Below are 19,544 nucleotides of genomic sequence, written 5' to 3' on the forward strand. Positions count from 1 at the left end.
TTTTACAAAATCAATCTCAGTTCTTTGGGGTAAGGATGGACAGTTACAGATGTCCATATTCTGGAAGGCTTGGGAGAGGTAAAAAAAAACTAGTGGAGTAACCCCAAAGCAGTGGTTCTCAAAGTACAGCATCAGCATTATGTGGAGGCTTGATGGAAATGCAAATTCTTGGGCCCAACCCCAGATCCACGGAGTCAGAAAACTCTGGGGGTGGGGCCCAGCAATCTGTGTTTTAATAAGCCCCCCAAACAATTCTGATGCATGGCTCAAAGCTGAGTGGCACTGCTTTAAAGAACTAAACATCTAAATTATTCATCCATTCATTCATCCATTCATAAGACATTGATTGAGTGCCTACTATTTGCCAGACACTCTGGGGCAATGAGAGGAATTATTAGGAACTCCTTCCTCAAGGAGTTCACAGTCCTCCCTCCTTTTGCTTTATGACAAAGCTTGAAAAGGGAGCAGGACTTTGAAGACACTAATCCAAGGAATGAACATCATTCTTGCCATGTAACTCTTTCCAATGAACAGGAGGCACACCAAAATCGATTTTTTGCGAGGAATGATCATACTCTCAAAATAGTTAACTTTTCTAAAGTAAGTAAATGTGTGGGTTTAATGGATGATGTACAGCTGGCTCAGCCTTTTAAGCTTAAAAAAAAAGATTAGGTGATTTCACCATGAACGAAATGCAGAATTACCTTAAAGATTCATTTAAGTTTGTGCCTCTCCTGTAAAGAGCAAACATACTGTTGTTCCATCACCTTCAGTGAAGTAGGAGTCTCTCCCTCTTTTTCTTAAGTCTAAATAAGTCCTAAGAGTAAGATGTATCAGGTGCTCTGGGATATCTCTACATTTGTTAATTCCTGATCCTCCCCTGAGCTTATAAAGCAGAGGCGGCAAACGCACACAGTCGGTAGATGAAGTACAGAGGCCGGCAGAGGCAGGGAGGGGACCTAGACCAGTTTTTAACCTCATGGGAATCATCCTCCTGTGCTGCACTCTCAGCCCCACTCATTTTGCTGCTCATTAAAACTGTGGTCGACCCTTGAACAACATGGATTTGAAGGGTGAGGGTCCACTTATATGAGGGTTTTTTTCAATAAATATATTGGAAAAACTTTGTGGATTTGCAACAATTTGAAAAAATATTTTCTTTTCTCTAGTCCACTTTATTGTAAGAATACAGTATATAACATATACAAAATAGATGTTATGTTACTGGTAAGGCTTCCTGGTCAACGGTAGGCTAGTCGTAGTTAAGTTTTTGGGGGGTCAAAAGTTATACTGGGATTTTTGATTAGGGGGGATCAATACACCTAAACCCCATGTTGTTCAGGGGTCAACTGTACTCATTAATTAGGAACACATAAAAGGAAATATCACTTTCCCCTAACAGATTTCTAGTGTGAAGCCTCTGCTGAAGCTCAATTTGGAGATTTATTTTTAAATGTTAAAGGTCATACAAGATCTCTCCCCCAGTGCCATAGATAACGTGGTCACCAGCATTAGTGGCCTGTGCAGGAATCTGGTACATGCTCATCAGGTCCAGCTTTGAGAAGTTGTTCCTTATTTGCTCCTTTCTTGGGGTGCCTCATTGATGCTCAAAGACTCACTGTCACTTTACCCGGGCTGATGATTTTCCTGTGGTTAGGGATGAACTTGACTCCATTCGGCCAAGCCTGGGCCCTTGTGACTGTGGTTGCCCAGTTAATCTGGCAGCTGTGGGGGTGAAGTATGTGACTGGCGGCCATAGAAGAAACCAAAGCTGTCTGGCTGGACCAGCAACACACTCAGCCCCTTAGCATGGGCACGAGGCCTGCTTTGGCTTAGCCAAGTTCACCCACCACATGGGTCTAGCCTTCATTGCCAGGGGTGTCACAGGTCACCCATGCTTTAGCAACCAAAAGGTATTATGGGGGCCTCTGCTGCTTACTGTGCAACCTGATGATTTTAGTTACACAACTAAGAAAATCTAAAGTCCACGTGGGCTGTCCAGAAGACTGTGTGGGTTATCTTTAAAGCCACATAAAGAGCATACAACTTGAGGTGAACTGAAATGCATCTGCCTTTGCCATTGGCTCTCTGTAATCAAGGCTTTTTAGAACATCATGTCCAACCCCTATCTATTTCTAATTCAGGGTGCTTGTTGAATTCTGCTGAGACATTGATTTGATTGGTGGCATTCTGTGGAACTACAGACATGAGACGCTGGGCTCGCAAGTGTATGTATGATTCATTTCAGGATTTTGAAATGAGAAACGCACCTATCAATGGCATGCTGGAGGCTGGGAGATTCTGAGAAAGCATCTCATGCATATAAATGGGACATGCCATGAAAAAATTTGCTTATGGTTACACTACTGAAGCCAGGGAGCACCCCACTGTGAGCTCCATCCTTTTGGAGTGACGGCTCCAAAGGGAACCGCTGGGATTAGATGATCCTGTGTTTGGACACCCATATGCCGCCTCATTTATCTACCTGTGACAGGGACAGTGCTGGAAGAGAATCAGAAGATGACAAATTGCTTCTGGTTTTAAAGGAGCTGTTCAGGCTGGGTATACGCCCAGGGGGAACCAGGTTTCATGCCAGGAACCATCATTTCATCCCGTTATAAGGCCACATTTTGGCAACCAGCAACCAGCAGACGATTGCTGTCACCTTTTACCAGTGGATTTAAAGACACTTGCTATGAAAGCCTGAAATCGAGTCTTTCTAAAGACGGGCGCAGCAGAGAACAGACCTGCCCACACACAGCAGTGAGGCAGGCATTAAACAAGAGTTCCAGATGAGAGGGATTTCTCTCGTGTTGAGGCTGACAGATAATGGGAATGATTCTGTAGGATTCCAGAACAGAGATACAATATCAGTAAATGACTTTGGGAGAGACTGACTCATGTGAAATAAGTAGACAAAAATTTCTAGGACCCTGGCCACTGCAATCTGAATTTGAGAATATAGCCAGGTCCAGCCAAGACTGGGTATCATTCAGCTGTGACCCTCTTCCTTCCTTCCAGCGGATGCTTCCTCTCTGGGAATGACCCTGTACTTCGTGGTCAACACACTCAGTCCTCTGGAGGTGAACTGTCCTCAACCAACCAACCCAGTCTGTGTTTCTTCTCTGCCATGTGCTGGAATTCTCAAGGCTGGCGAAGTGCTTCACTATGCTTGTGTATATAGACGCCAGGTGCTCTTCTCAGATTTGCACTTGTATGTACTCGTTTTATCCTCTGGACAACCTCTGAGACAGATACTACTATTGTTCTCATTTTGTAGATGAGGAAATGGAGAGATCGAGGGATTGGCTAAAGGTCACTAGCTGGGGAGGCACAGAGCCACAGTCAGGCCCAGAGAGCTTGGCTCCAGCACTTGGCTTGTTCCTAACCCCTCTGCTGCCTCTCTAATACAATCGTCCCTCAAACACAGCAGCTGAACCCCACGTGGGCACTGGGTTGTCTGGGCTTCCTTCTTTCCCCAGACCCAACCCTCTGGAATTCAGTGGATGCTTGGAGCTGGAGCACAGAACCTGCAATGCGAAAAGACAGAGGCTCATCTCCAAGCCACCTATCTGTTGCTAAAAAATTCAGGCCAGACGTCCAAACGTTTATTTCATGCTTGCTTGTTTTGAACATTCCACCACATTGCCCTGGACTGCTGTGTAGATGGTCTCTCTGTTCCCCTTCCTTAGACAAGCACCTGCCCACCCCCCATCCCCCACCTCCTGTCTCTGGCTGTGTTCCCGCTGCCAGGGGCTGACGTGCTCTGCATAACCTCATTATATGTTTCAGCTAAAAACTCCTATTTTCCATGTGGCAGTGGGGCATATTTATAGCACTGGCTACATACCAAGGCATTTTCAAGTTTATCATTTCTAATAATAACCCTAGGGCATGGCCTCAGTGCCCATTCCATAGACGGGCAAAGAGAGGGAGGAGGTCACAGCAAGGTTGCCAAGGAGTCTTAAAATGTCAGGTCTCTTGAGCCACTTATGGACAGTTCTCTTTCCAGATTGCTTCCTCTCATCTTCCTGTTTAACAAACTTAACTAAGGCCTAGGCATGAGAGATGTTATCAAGATCAAGTTGTATCAGTGTCTGTTCTCCAGCTCTCAGAATACTAACAAGCAACTCTAAGCTCTGGTGGGAGGAACATCAAGGCTTTGCTTTCTGCCAAACCCATTCCTCATTAGTAGGTTTACATGCATGAAACATATATTTGGAGTTTTTGGCTTGCACAATTTTCTCATCATCCATTCTAACTAATCCGAATGCTGAGTGGATTTATTCTCATGCAGAACACAACCAGCTGCCTTCAGCATCTGCTGAAATGACCGTAACTTTGCTCTGATGGAATCTTCTGGCCAGGAAATGAAAGAGTAGATCATAACCTACAAGCAGACTGAATAATATCCTTCAGAGTTGGAATTGTAAGACTGTTGTTCAAGTAGTTTTACAGAAAGCTTAGGTCCCATGTGAAGGAGATTTGAGAAAGCTAGAGGATGTGTTTGTTCACATAAGTCTGGAATTAGAAACTGCAAATGCTGGTAGATTGCTAAAGGTAAATTTGCCTCCAATAGTGAGCACACACTATTTTGCTGCTGCTGTGCATTTTTTTCCAGGGTCTCTGTTCATGGGAAATGCGTAGGGGTGGGAGGCGGGAGTCTCAGCTCTGCCCCTATCAGTTGTGACCTTATTAGAAAAAATACTGAACTTTGAGCCTCTAAATCTGGGAAGTTAGCATCTATCAGTTTATGTTACTGAGTTGTTATGAAAATCAAAACGGACAGGCTACTAGACAGTGCTTCATAAACGGCAAGACGCTGTAGAAATCTAAGATACTTCTGAAGATATATGATGGCCCGCAAAAGGTGGCTGCCAGAACAGAAGCCTCCCATCTCTGTTTACAAAGGAATCATCCTCTAGAGACCCTGCTGCTAAGTGACATTTGGGAGTGTGACTGTGGAGGGCGGTCACAGCATTCGAAAGTAGGCAGAAGCGCACAATTTCACTTGTTCACCATCTTGCTGCCCTTGTCCAACCATGAGTCATTGCCTCACCATCAACGCAAAGCCTGACGCATGGTGGGCACTCAGGAATGTGAGACTGCAGCCGTCAAACTGCAAAACTGCAGCCGTCAGCCAGACTTGTACTTGGAAGTATGGGATGTGCTCTGTGCAATATTAACCAGGACCACACGTGTACCGCAGAATGCTCACCTGCATCAAGAGCTGACTGGTGCACAAAGCAGGGAAATTATATTTTGGGCCAGTGAGGAGATGGGATCAGTGGGGATTTCCCCTATAAGATCGAAGAATGCCAGTCTCTCTGGTGCAGAAAGTTCGTCTGTGGGGAAGGTACTGGGGAATTTCTGGCAACCTGAGTCTAGGGTGACCAGCCGAATTGGGCCTAAGGGATTTCCTGTGACACGCTGGTCACTTGACATGAGTGTCATATTTGAATGTCCATTTTGGCTTCTTCCAGCTGGCAGGAAAAAAAGTATCTGTCTAAGGAAGCTTGGTGGGAGGCATGTGTGTCCCTGAGTTCCTAAAAAGTGGATCCCTAGAGATTTATAGCCTTGACATTTTTTTCTTTTGCCCCCATTAGCTTCAGTTTCCCTAGCCAGCACCATCTTCTGTATGGAATCCAACAGTTACACCCCTTCTGCTTTTCCTACATCAGATTATCACCTTTAAGATATCTCCCTGATCCCTGGCAGAGGCTTCCTGCCACCAGCTAAATGGCATTTGGTGCAAAACTGCAGCCGTCAGCCGGACTTGTACTTGGAAGTATGGGACGTGCTCTGTGCAATATTCACCAGGACCACACGTGTACTGCAGAATGCTTGTCTGCATCAAGAGCTGACTGGTGCACAGAGCAGGGAAATTATATTTTGGGCCAGTGAGGAGATGGGATCAGTGGGGATTTCCCCTTTAAAAACTTACAGCAAAAGCCTGCCTGAGACCATTCAATATTCATAAATGGAAAGCAGAGATGGCATTTCTGTTCCGCCAAGAGCAATAGCTATTTATCATGGCAAATGACTGAAATAGTTGTACGTACAATGCTTTACTCAGTGCTGTAAATTACGGTATACAGAAGATTAAACTTAAGCCTAATGCTACCCTTGAGCTTCAACAGCTGAGTCCTATAAATGGATACCCGTTAAGAGGACAGAATCTTTTTCCTGGTTACTATTTAAAAGCGTCTCTCTATTAAAAGCTTGTCTTAAATGTAAATTACCAGGAAGCCTGCCTCTGACCCCAGGCAGGCTCTTCCTCAGGTGCTGACTTACAGAGTCACATCTAAATGACACAGTGACAGGCCTGAGACTTGAAACCTGTGCTGTGCTGACCTCCAGAGGGACAGCAGAGGAGTGGGAGAGAGGGACTTCACAGAGCACTGAATGAACTCTCAGTTGGAGCTCTGGGCCTGAAAGGGTGTGAGGGGAGCTGTGCCAGGCCTTAAGGACTGGGGAATTAAAATGATCCTGAACACCAAACCACTTCAAAGAGAGTCTCTCTTCTGGTATCTGCTGTTCTGGGAAGTATCAAGGAACCTTGACCTATAGCTGAAGCCCCAATTTTCCTAGCTAAATTGTATTTTCCAAACACTTGCTCCTCAAATTGTGATCAATGGACCAAAAGCACCAGCATTACCTGGGAGCTTGTTAGAAATCCAGACCTACTGAATCCAAATCTGTATTTTAGCAAGAAACTCCCAGGGGATTCATGTGTGTATTAAAGTTTGGGAAATAAGGCATAAGTAAGCAGGTGTCAGCAGGAAGGAGCCCCTTGCTTTTCTTGTTGGAAATCATCACACATGACACATAGGATTTATGGGAAGAGGCCCTAGAAGTAGACCATAGGATTCTGAGTTCTCTTTTGTCCAATCCTACTTCATAACATTTTCAGGAACTTGAGAGATTTGTAAAAGCTGGGTATGAATGTATCACTCTGAAATTGAGAGATGACCAAAAGCAGCTCAATGAATTGGCAAAAAGTTCATGTTTTATTCATTCATCAGGATGCCTCTAGTCCCACTGTGAGTCGCTGTAAGGCTGAGAATGCCTGGTGATGTTTAGGGCCAGAATTTCAATTCTTTGTTGTAATTACCAGTTGACTTCAAGTGGGAAAAGTATGGAAAGGTCTTTATGTTGTTTGAGAAGATAGAGATCCCAAATAACTGTAGTCTTATTAGTAAACAGTTATTGTTCAGTATGCATGTTAAAAACTTAATGGTAATCATTAAATAAATAGATTTATATATAGAGATTTTGAAATAAAAATAAAATCTATTGTGGCCAAGTTAGCAGAAGGAAAAACGGGAAGAGGGTTAGGAAAACTTTGCTAATCTAGTGGAAGGCAGAAAAGGAGAACAAAGTAGCAAATAAAAAGCAAGGTAAACCAAAACACTAATTAAATATAAAAATAAGCCCAGATATATAAAACAATAGCAATAAATGTAAATGGACAAAACTCACTTATTAAAAGACACTATCAGATTGAACTTTCTAAAAAGCCATCTATATACTGCTTACAAGAGAGACACCTAAAACCAAATGACATGGAAAAGTTGAAAATAAAAGATTGGAAAGAGATAAGGCAAATACATATTGACCAAAAGAAAACTGGGTAGCATTGTTAATCAGATCAAATAGGACCTACAGCGAACGCATTAACAGGGATGAAGACTCCACCACTAAAATGATATGGGTCATAAACTTAGATGCTCCCAACAGCACAGCCTCGAATTTTAAAATCAAAAGCTGTCAGAGTTCCAGGAGAGACTGAACATACAGCCATCATAGAAGACTTGAAACTGCCTTCTCAGAAATTACAGACCAAACAGATGAAAATGATAAGGATATACAAGATTTGAATCACACAATAAGCCATAAATATATGGAACTCTGCACACAAAAGAGATTAAACACATTTTCTAATCACATACGACACATTTAAAAAAACAATTACATGCTAACTAGTCACAAAGGAAATGCCAGTTATAAAATGGGTAACTTGTAACTAACATTCTCCAACCATCATAAATTAAATTAAAAATCAAAAATAAAACAATGGCAAGGCTCCCCTCATCACCCTTTATATTTGGAAACTAAAACCACACTCCTAAATTACCACTTGGCAGTGGTGTAATTTTTTTCTATGTGTGGCCTAGTTGCTATGGGACCAGGTTAATTTATATGACATCTGTTGGGGTATCACCAGAAACAGGAAGCTCCCCAAGTCATTACAGCTTCATTATTTTGTACTTTGAACTAAATTCTAAACCAAAGGGAACGTAAAGTACCTGGCTCCCAGAAGAAAAGGAGGGATGTGCATGGGTTAATTACGACCCAGTGGTACAACACTAGAAGATGCTATTGGTTTATTCCCCAGACCGTACCTGGCTTTGCCACACTTATACCCATCTCTTTCTGCTTGCTATTGCTGGCTGGAGGAAGGGATTGTCCTGGAAGTGCTTTTGGCACCTGGGAAAAGGTGCTATTCAGTTGACATGGCATCTTAGTTAATAGCATCTTGGAATCAAATACTGTAGCTAACAGTATTTGTACAAGACCTTCTGTCTGCTCTTGACAGGATCAAGCACTTCTGAAAAATGATCAGAGAATGCTGCATAGGAGACACACAGGGAAAATACAGGTCCACGTGTCCCGGGCGTAGAGAGCACTTTCCCCAAGAAATACCCCAAAATGCAACCAAAACTGACACACGACCCTTCCCCTGGACTGTGTGGCCAGCCCAATACTATTTCAGTGACAGCCAAATAATGAAATGAATATTAAGAAGAAAAACACCAAACCACGTAGGAAGGATGGGATGCAGTATCATGGTGACACCGATCAAACGGCACTGATGACAGGTCTGCAAGTTCTGCAGGGGAGGGAGGCAACAACGTAAGATAAAGGAGGGGGGTGCAGTGCTTCTGCCTGTGCCGTGGGCACTGACCGTGGTGCTCAAAACAGCCTGGTGCTTTCCTGCCTCCCAAGCTCTCAGGGACACTCTCTCCTGCTCTGGGCAGGTCTCCCAGTCCCTCTCAGCAAACATCACCATCTACACACCTCCCTCAGAGTAGATGAGGCAAAGGCTTGTTGTAGGGTGCAGGGACACAGGTGACAAGAATATGATAGGGGCAGCTGAGCAAAAGACAAGATAATTTTAAAAGAGCGTCTGCTCAGGCCCTGTCTCCTTAAAGGCTCTGGCAACTTGCTTTAGACTTGGAGATGGTGCCACCATTGGGTTGACCTGCCAGATCTACAGTGATGCGGGCCATTGAGTTAGGGGGTGAGTCGTGGCCGGTGTCAGTGTGACCTTACTAACGCGGACAGGTGCCAGCACTTGTTTAAGAGGGTTATGTACAGGGTGGGGATGGCTCCTTAGAAGAGCAGGAAGCCACGCCATGCCATGCCACGCCACGAAGCCACACTTATCCTAGAAAAACACCTCTGGAGAAGGCTCAGGATTTGGAAGAAATCACTCCTGGGGGAGAAAAGTGTCTACGATGCTAACAAGCAAACAGATTAACAGGGTTAGTCAGAGACCAAACCTTAGAAAGACACCAGTAGTTCCAGTTTTGTACAGCAAAGGTGCCGGCTGCTTTCTCTGGGAAAAAGTTATGATTCATTCCACGTGAAGTCAGGTTCATCACAGTGAAATTGTTCACTTCCTCTTTCATCATTTATTCCCCTAGTTTACATTTTCCCCTGGACCTATTTATTTCCCATGTGTCTCCTACGCATCAGTCCCCCATTGGCACTCACTTTTCAGAAGGGCCTGGCCCTGTTAGAGAGCACGGGAAAAGATCCCCAAACCTGGTTAACTATGGTCCTGCCTCGACTCCAGGATGCCACCAACTGTAAGATGCCACATCAGTTTAACAGCACCTTTTTCCAGGGGGCAGAAAAGTAACTGTACACATGGTGGGAGGAAGCATTCTGACTTTACAAACAACAGGCCTGGAACTTTCTTTAGTGATCTGCAGCGTCCCTGCAGTGAGTCTACACACGGGGTCGGCATATGTGACACTTGGGGAGGTGACACTCAGTGACCCCAGGCAAAGTCCTAGGAATCAGCTCCTTGAGTCAATACATTGAATGAAATACTCCAAAGGCCCTTCCAAAAGGAAAGCTGTGACAGCTGCAGTGCACCTTAGGCAGAGCTGGGTTCTGGCATCAGGGTGTGTGGGGAAAACCATGTACACACGGTTTTGGGGATACTGTGCTCTCCATGGCTAGTTTCTCTCCAAGGTTGGAAAAGGCCTTTGTTTCTCTGCTCCAGCACCAGATGAAGGACTGGACCTGTGTCTGGGGCCACAGTACTAAAAACAAAAGTGTATTATCATTATTATTACTACTACTACCCAGGGCATGTGTTGAATTCAGATAAATTAGAAGTGATGAGAAGCCAAAGTGAGACAGATGCGTTTTTGGTTTTTACTCCCAGACCTCTAAGTGGTTTATCGTGCCCCTGGCTACTGTGAAGCTGCAGGGGGAATCTGTCCACCCAAACGCTAGCTCTCAGAGTCCCGAGTCACTGCTCCAGGAAGGAACGCTGCTTGGGAAATGCTGCTCTATTCACTGTGCAGGATGGGGAGAATTCCAAAATGACCTTTTGAGTCAGTGCTGGCAACATTCTTTCCTTGAATTTAAATAAAGCAATGACTGTTCCCCTAATTTTCCTCAGCTGATACAGCTCTGAGGAATGGAATGGAACAGCCTGTACAGCGAGGACAAGCTGGTGATGAGTCAGAAGCCGGGGGTCATGCTGCAGAGACAGCCCTCCGGAGATCAGCTGTGGTCAGGGATCAAAGCAGCATTCCCTGAGCGCTCGGCGAGGAGGACGCTTCCCCTGCAGCAGCCTCTCTGACTTATCTAACAGAGCCGGTCATTCTTGTTCAAGGAGCGGTACCTTCTACACGAATGTGCTCGCTTCCATGTGGCATTTGGCTTATTCACAACTGGCAGGCCCATTTTCCTTCCTTCCTTGCTTCCCTCCTCCTCTCTTCCGAGATTCAGCTTTAAAGAACTATACTGAGCACCAGCAGTGTGATCCAGCACTCACCATGCTAACTCAGAAAATAATGGTGAGCTTGATGGCAGGACACTTGGCCCCTGGAAACTCCTGTGTGGGCGTGTCTGTGTGCACATGCGCATGATGGAACAGGTAAGTAAACGAGCATGTGCAATGGCCATCATAGGTGCTAATGTGACCAAAGTGGAGGGTGCCAGGAACATGAGAATTGGGACTGGAGGAGTCTTTTCTTCTGCCTGTGTCAAGTAATGGACTTGTGCTCCATGCTGGGACTCAGGGATACACAGGCTCAGCATCTAGTGTTGCAGGTGGCTCTGCAGGTATCAGTGGCATAGGATGCAGGGATGCAGGCGGCAGATGAACCAGCTGATAGTTTGGTTGGGCAGCAGCTAAGCTCAGCACAAATGTGGATAAAATGCTTATGGTGTTGCCGGTGTAAAGAGAGGTCTATCAGTGATGTAAAAATGAAGTCACCTGCACTTGGAAAAAATCCCCAGACACGATTACAAGGGCTATCAAGATCAGCAATGGCCTTTGGTGGCAAATTTAGTGACCGCTTCTCTTTTCTTTTCATTCAACCTCTTGGCATTTGACTGGGTCTATGAAACACTTTCTTTTCTTGGCTCCCATGTTGTCATCCTCTGCTGATATTCCTGCCAGGTCACTGGCCATTTCCCTTCCAACTAACCCTAAGTGTTGACCCCATCCTTTTCAAATTCAAATCTCAGCAAATCCTGTCAAATATATTTCTAAAACAGATCTCAAGTTTATCCTTTTCTGTCCATCCGTACAGCCATGCATTAGTCCCCGCTAGGTCTCCCAGGCACCAAGCAGCCAGAGCAAGCACCTAAAAACATAAACTGGATCATGTCTCTCCTTCACTCAGGGTCTTCTCACCACACCCTGAACAAGCCCAAATTCCAGACTCTGGCATAAAAGGCTCTGCAGTCCTGCTCGCCACCTCTCAGAAGCCCCCAAACACACTTCGCCTGCTGTGCTCTGTGCTAAGACACTCTTGTGCCAGCTCTTAATGGCTTGATCACATTTTTGTTTACATTATTTTACCTGCCAGGATGTAGGCTTCAAGAAAGCCATGGCCTTGTCTGTCTTGTTCGCCACTGTACCTGCAGCACCAGGACAATGCCTGACATGTACTATGGACTCAACAAATATTTTTCAAATAAATGAATGAATAAAAGCCATGTGACTCTGAAGAAGGGGATCCAAGAGGTTCAGCCTTTAAGAAACTGCCTTTGATGAGATTATAAGTAGAAGGTCTTTTACAAATTAGAGATAAATTTAATAATCCTAAGGTTATGAAGATCCTATTAATCGACCTCTAAACTTCAGCTGAACCATTATATCCGCTTGTTTATAACATTTCTATTTAATTCACAAAAACATGCAAAAAAGGGAATTTCTCTGAATTGAGAGGAAATCACCTCTACTATTTGTGGGCCTTATGAATCTGCTCATTTGTTGGAGATAAGCAAGAAATTACAGGAAGAATGGATAGTGGTACACACTCCACAGCTTCTATAAGCTTCCTTTTTACTTTTTTATATTTAGAGGTCTATTCAAATGCTGTGGCTAAGGCTCTGAACATATTCACTATAATAGCCGACTTATTTCTCCCTTCTTTTCAAAAGTACGCCCAAATTGTTTACCTGTGCTTATGAGCAGACAAGAACAGTGGTGTAAATTAGGAAAGTAAGAAAGCGGAGCTCAGCTGCTACCAGACATTGGTCATTCAGTTTCCAGCATCTTACAGGGGACAACAATGACCTTTCTGTCTCAGAAGTGCTGTTGTGGTGCCGAAGGGAATTCGGAACCCAAAACATTCAACCAGTACAGTGGTTAAAGTGATCTGAAGCCAGACGTAAGTTGGAATCCTGGTTCTGCCATTTCCATTGGCCTGGTCTTGAACAAATTTCTTAAATCCTCTGGATCTCCCTTTCCTGGGGTGTGAGACCCACCCCACATAGACACAAGACACACAAAAAGCTTAGCACATGTGTTTAATAAATATATTAGCTTTATTATTACTGTCGATACTGTTATTTTTGTCTGGCATTAGCAGAGGACAAAGAAAAGCCAGGGTTTAGGACCAGATCAGTGTGCTATGTCTAGGCCCAGCATTATTTCTGTTTTGAACAGTAGCAAATCCAAAATATAACACATTGAAGTGGAGAAAATGTAGTCCTACTTTAATGTAGATTCTCTCAGTTGTGATGCTTGATTTATGGTATAAATTAGTCAGTCTATCATTTCTTTCCTTGGTGATCTCCTTAGGATCTATTAGAGGGATTTCCTTAGGATCTATTCTATGATCCACACTTTACTGGGGACAGTGAGAAGGTGAAAGAAGAAGAATCAATAGCAGACATTGTTTCTCATCATAAAGAGCCTAAAAGACATATCAATCCAGGAGTTAATTCTGAATCGGGGATACCCATCAAATTAAAGTTAGAAAAGAGTCCTAACAAAATAAAGTTTGCAGAGTCACATGATCTTGCTTAGTCTTATTAATACTGTGAGACTTGATAAGGAGTATGTTCTATGAAACCAATTTCCTTTAATTATTTTATACTTCTCTAGTGTAAATAACCCAGATTCATAGACAACTAACGATAACAACAACAGAAATTTAATCTCAGCAAACAAATCCAGTGTAATTGACCAAAAACCTAAGCCCTGGGCTGTGGCAATCAACGCCTGCAGAAAGGAAGTCGTGCTGGATAATTAGCTGGTGTGATACCCGGGAAGCCCAGGGGGCACTGACATGGGAGGCCCTGACTTCTCCAGGGCTCAGAAGCACAAATGGTTTGTTTCCTCCTCAACCAGAGGTCACCTGCAGGTAGACAAAATAAAAAGGACAATTGCAGGAAACCTGAAACCTCATTAATGAGGCTCCCATGTGTAGAACTGCCCGGCTACGTTGCCCTCGGTACCCAGCCACCGGCATCCAGATGTGCATATCAGGCATAGAGGTGCCAGCCTCCAGGAGTGAGTCGCTGTCACTCATTTATTTTGCTGCTCAGCCTCTCTGCTTTAGCTCACAGTTCATTAAATTCTACTGCATCACCATCAACATGCAAAACAGCTACTTGAAGGGCATTCAAAAATATAATCAGAAAAGGAATAAAAAGCCCTCTTTGAGAAAGAAGGAAAAAAATTAATCCTCTCCTGTCTATTGAATGACAAGAGGTTCTTTGGTCCTAATACACTTTTTCAAAATAGCAGTGTCATCCAAGGATTCTGCCTGTCTGATGGATGGGGTGGGGGCTGCGTGGTTCTCTGCTTGGAGGGCGAGCACCAAATGTGGCTAAAAAATTCTGAAGAATCTGTGTATATGGATGTGTTATTTCTTTTGCATTTTTTAAAAATTTCCCAGTGGGAAAGACTGTAGCTTGTGGACTTTTGTGAGATAGCTTGTTTTACGCTTTGCTTATGACTGTGATGGTGAAATTTTCCTGATGACTAGCTCAGCAGAAGCTGAAACTGTAAACTTTCTATATGCAGCTATGTGTGACTTCTGGGCTTACTGTGTATGTGCACACACACTCATTTTAATGTGGAGAAAAACTTAAATACAGAAAAGCACAGAATATGATACGACAAATGGGGTTTTTATATTTTACAGCAGTGGTTTTCAACTGGGGGGTGGTTGTGTCCCCTAGGGGACATTAGCAATGCCTGGAGACAGTTTGGGTTGTCATGACTGGGGATGGGGGCTGCTCCTGGCATCTAGTGGATAGAGGCTAAGCAAGTGGTTCAGTGTTGTACCATGTGCAGGATGTCCCCATAACAAAATTATCAGCCCCAAATATTAATAGTGCTGCTGCTGAGATAACCTGCTTTTCAGTAGTCCATTATGTAAATACATTAGGAGAAAAGGCCAGAAAAAAAAATCATACTCCTTTCATTTGGGCAAATACTACAACTTCATAAATGGTTAACCCAATCACAAAACTACAACTTGGAGCACCCTATTGTTTTTCTCTTTAATTACAATCTTACAAGTTGATTAAAAATATGCAACTACTAAAAGCAATAAAAATATTTTGTCCATTGTAGGCACCATGTACCTCCTTGTTTTGAGTTTTATACATGCCTGTGCACACAGACAGGACCCCCCTATGTGCATGTATGCACGCATGCACACACACATACATACAAGGTTCTTTTTGGAAAAATGGCAACTGTCGACTGAGGGTGGAACCACTGTGGCACTGACACAACATCATCATCTCACTCTTCATTAATCACAAGTGAAAGAAAGCCCTTTGGACAATATTTCATCATAAATTTCTATAGCTTATCTCTCGATTAATGGTAGCTTAGCCTTATTTCTTTTTTTTAAAGCAAGCTTTGTTCCACTACTGTATTAAGTACTTTCTATACTGAGTTTCTTTAATCATCACAACAACCTTATGGACTAAACTATTATCTCCATTTTAATAATAAAGAAACTGAAGCACAGAGAGGCAAAGCAACTTGCCCAAGGTCACACAGCTAATAAGTAGTAGAGCTGGAAGTTGAATCCAAGCAGATTGACCCCAGAGAGGTTATTCCCAGGCATGAGGCTCTCACACATCATGTTAGTGCATCAAGCCACAACTTGGGCTGGACAGCTGTAAGGGATAGAGATGCCTGCTGACTGAGGTCAGGACGCCTGAGGTCAGGCTTTGTTTAAATAGCATTTACAGGGCCTTTACATAAATTCAGGAAACAGACACAAGGGAGCCAACACACAGGTGGGGTGGCACAGAAGCTGGCTCCCTGAGAGCCTCCCCACGTCAAGCAGAGGGTCTCTAAGCACACCTGCTTTTTATATCTGGGACACCAGCTTGGAGCACAAAGTCGGAGAGACAGAAATGTGACTAGTCCTGGGAGTGATCCTTGTATGGAGAGGTGGCCAAAGCTGGGGGACCTGGGCAGGGACCTCAGAGAGACACCGGGAGCTTCATGGAGTTTCTAAATGAGTGGAAACTGGGGCTAATGTGAATGTAAACCATATTTATAAAGCCAGATCCTCAGGACTCCTGGCAGTGTAATCATCCAGGCTGACAATTCTTGCTTCCAGGAGTGTGGGAAGCTAAAGATGAATCACAGGCCAAAGTCCACAGGCTGACCTCAGCGTGCACATCCCCTGAGACAGGACAAGCACAGAGACAGGAAGCACTTGGCTGAATTGGTTTTCCCATTTTTCATAAGAAACACTCAACTTAATAAAAAATAGCCATACTTTATTGACAATAATAGCTACCCTTTCTCTATTTCCTTACCAAGTGCCAGGAAACTCTATTTACCTCAGTTCTTCAGAGTAACTCTGTAAGGCAGGAACTATCACCTTCATTTCAAAGAAAAATGAGGTTCTGAAAGGTCATATAATTAGCCCAAAGTTACTAACCTAGTAAATGTTAGTCGCAGTTCTAAGCTGGGTCTGTTTGACTCCAAAATTCACGATTTTTCCACTGTTTTCAATTTTTCACACTACCATCAACCTCCAATGACTCCACAACCAACCACCTAAATGTGGGTGCGTGCACACAGACACATACATGCTTGCATACACAGTTTTGCCAATTTAACTTGAGCACCCAGGACACAGATCTTGCTGCAGTGCACCCATTTCCCTGCATGACCTCTGATTCATCAAATCCAGGAGCCGAGTCATGGGTTGAGAATGAGCAAGCTACCAAGAGAACACAGAGTCCAGGCTCCTGTCACTTGAAAAGGTGACCAGTCTAGGGCTGGGTAGAGGCTGAGCTGGGATTTGGTCCCAGGCATGCTGGTCCCTAGGCAGGGTCCTTCCACTACACCACAGGGCTGGTGATCAAGAATTCATTTCTGGGCGCTGGGAATACAGAGCTGAAAAGGCACATTCCTGGTCCAGAAAGGATCCCACAAGCTGGCAGATGTGTTGAGACAGTCCACAGGTAACTGAAGCACATGGCATACAGTGGGAAGTGGCCCAGGAGAACAGAGTTCTACAGATGTTAAGAGGATGAATCACATCCAGCTGGGGACACTGGGGAATGAGGCCATGGGGAGAAGGGGGAGGAAATGAACGCTTTGGTGTATTTGCAAGAAGGCACATCACACTAGTCATTTTACACCAACAGCCCTATGAGACAGGCAGAGCACATTTTACGGACAAGGTGGACAGACAGGAGGTGACCTACCTGAGGTCACAGTTACTGGGGGAGTCATGCAAATGAATGGCTTTGTCTGTCTCCAAAGCCCATATTCTCTCCATTATAACAAACTTACAGTGTTGCCGTGGAGCCCTGGCAGCTTGGGGGCTCAGGAGCAGGCCAGGTAGGTGAGGCTCAAGCCCCAACCCAAAGTTGCACCTCAGAGGCTCTGCTTTGCATATGTATTTATAGATTGGGGTTCTGCAAGAGATTCCATTTGTAAAAAAGCTCTGCTATTAATAAAATCGAGTCTGAAGCCCTCTAGTACCAGGTGCTATCTGGCAAGTGACTGGGTCAGGCCCTGGGCGTTGGGCAGGGCGGGGAGGGCATGTGGGCCCTGTATGGCAGTGAGGGACAGTGGCTGAGCAAGCCTGCTAAGAGCGACGCTGCCTGCGTTCACAGCCAGGCTTCCTGCCTGCCCACTGTGAGGCCTTGGGCAAGGTACCCCCAAGCTTTGGCCTCCTCACCTTCAAAACAGGGGTGGGACTGGTACCTACTTTGTAGGGCTGTTAAGAGGATTACATGCTCCAAGAACTTGTCGCTACCCCTAAGGAGCTGCTGTGATCCTGAGCTCTGCCTTGCATTCTCCTGGCCTTGATTAACACGGTTGTGAATGAATGGGACGCACACCTGAAAGGCGAGGGAGGTCCAGGTGCCTCAACCCGCAGAACCGTGGCTGTGGCCCCATCGCTACTTGTGGCTGGTTCAGCAAGAAGCTCAGTGGAGTCTGGCTTCAAGTGATGATGTCAGTAACCCCAAGCCCCCAAACTAATTTACTGCCACTGCTCAGACAGATGGCCACAAAACCCTCAGCTCTCCCCATAAGCTCGACTTGGCTTTTACAACCAAAAGGCCTAGGACAGAGGGAGGCAGTGTATCAGCGCAGCCCGGCCCCTGCAGGCCTGCTTCGCTGGCTAGATGGGGCCTTGCCTGGGGCAGAATTCTGCAGGGCACAGTGGGGTCCCTTTCTGGTGCTTTCCATCAAAGACTGTTGGTGAATTAAGTTCCCAGTGAAGGGTTCCAAGGCTTATGGGATTTTCGTCTGTCCCGTTTGCACCTGCACCCCAGTGCAGAGCAGCCACGCATCCCTGTGAACGAGTGGGTGATGATGACATCCAGGGGTCTCTAGCCCCTGCATCCTCCCGAGACAAGAAGAAGCAACTGGGTACAGAGCCTCCGCGGCCATTCACTCAACGACTAGCTGCGTGGGATCTTCTCGCCACTGCCCTGCTGTGACTGGCCTACCTGTCACCTCAGCCGGTAGCACCGCCACTGGGCCTGACAATTTCTCTTTGGAAAGGTCTGACCTTTTCTCCCTTCCCAGTGGAAGGGAGGGTCACTTGCTGCAGAGCACCGAGCAAGAAGGTCAGCCTGTGCTAAGCACACGTCTTGCTCCTTTCATGCCCGCTCTGCCAGAAACAAAGATGTTAGGGCTAGAAACACCCATGCAAGTCACTCATCATGGAAGAGATGAGGAGAGCAAAGCCCTGAGACATGAAGCGAGTAGCCCAAGGTCATGGAGCCGGCTGCGGGGAGGGGCAGGCCGCGACACAGCTCTTTGCACGGCACTTCCAAGGGGCCTCTGTCTGCCTCATGCAGGTCAGAAGTCTTGGAAAGTGTCCCTAAACCATGCATTCTCCTTCTATACCTTATACACACAAAATAAACCTACAGTATATACACAGATACAGATTTTATATATGTATGTGATATGTATATACCATACACATGTATGTATACATGTACATATATAAAAACTATTCTATAGTCCCAAGTACATTTACTGAGGAGCTCAGATAAGCTCAATTCCCCTTATTTTATACTGAGCTATTACAGAATAGAGATAACTGAAGAGATGGAGGAAAGTCAGAAATGCTGAGTGTGAGAAAGGGGAGACATGTAATTTGTAAAAAGATTTTCCATATTCTAATTGCTTTGACTTTTTTTTCAGGTGCAATATTTAATGTGATTTGAAATTTTTAACAGAAAAGGAGAGCATTCCAATTTTTATGTTTATAAGAAGGGAGTATGGCTTAAATAAAAATATTGGGCAATACTGTGTTGGAACTCATAGCACAGGACAGCTTTGGAAATTGTCTGGTCCAGTTCCCTGTTTAAAGATAAGGACATTTCCACCCAGAAAGGTTAAGTAACTGCCGGTCTAAGGTCAATAGCTGTTTATTTGCTCCCGAGGGGAGCGGCCATGTGGACTTTATCTGTTGCATGTCTATGGCCCTGCACCAAAGGGAGTCCAGGGTTTGTGGTTGACCCACTGAAGGGAATTTACTGCACCA

General features: G+C 44.8%; 1 protein-coding gene across 8 annotated transcripts in view; it reads right to left on the reverse strand.

The window, feature by feature from the left end:
• Positions 1 to 19,544, reverse strand: part of ATXN7L1 (ataxin 7 like 1) — a 221,302-nt gene that overhangs the window by 123,371 nt on the left and 78,387 nt on the right. The window lies entirely within an intron of this gene.

Source organism: Manis javanica, chromosome 6 (genome assembly GCF_040802235.1).
Source record: "Manis javanica isolate MJ-LG chromosome 6, MJ_LKY, whole genome shotgun sequence".
Classification (NCBI taxonomy): Eukaryota; Metazoa; Chordata; class Mammalia; order Pholidota; family Manidae; genus Manis; species Manis javanica.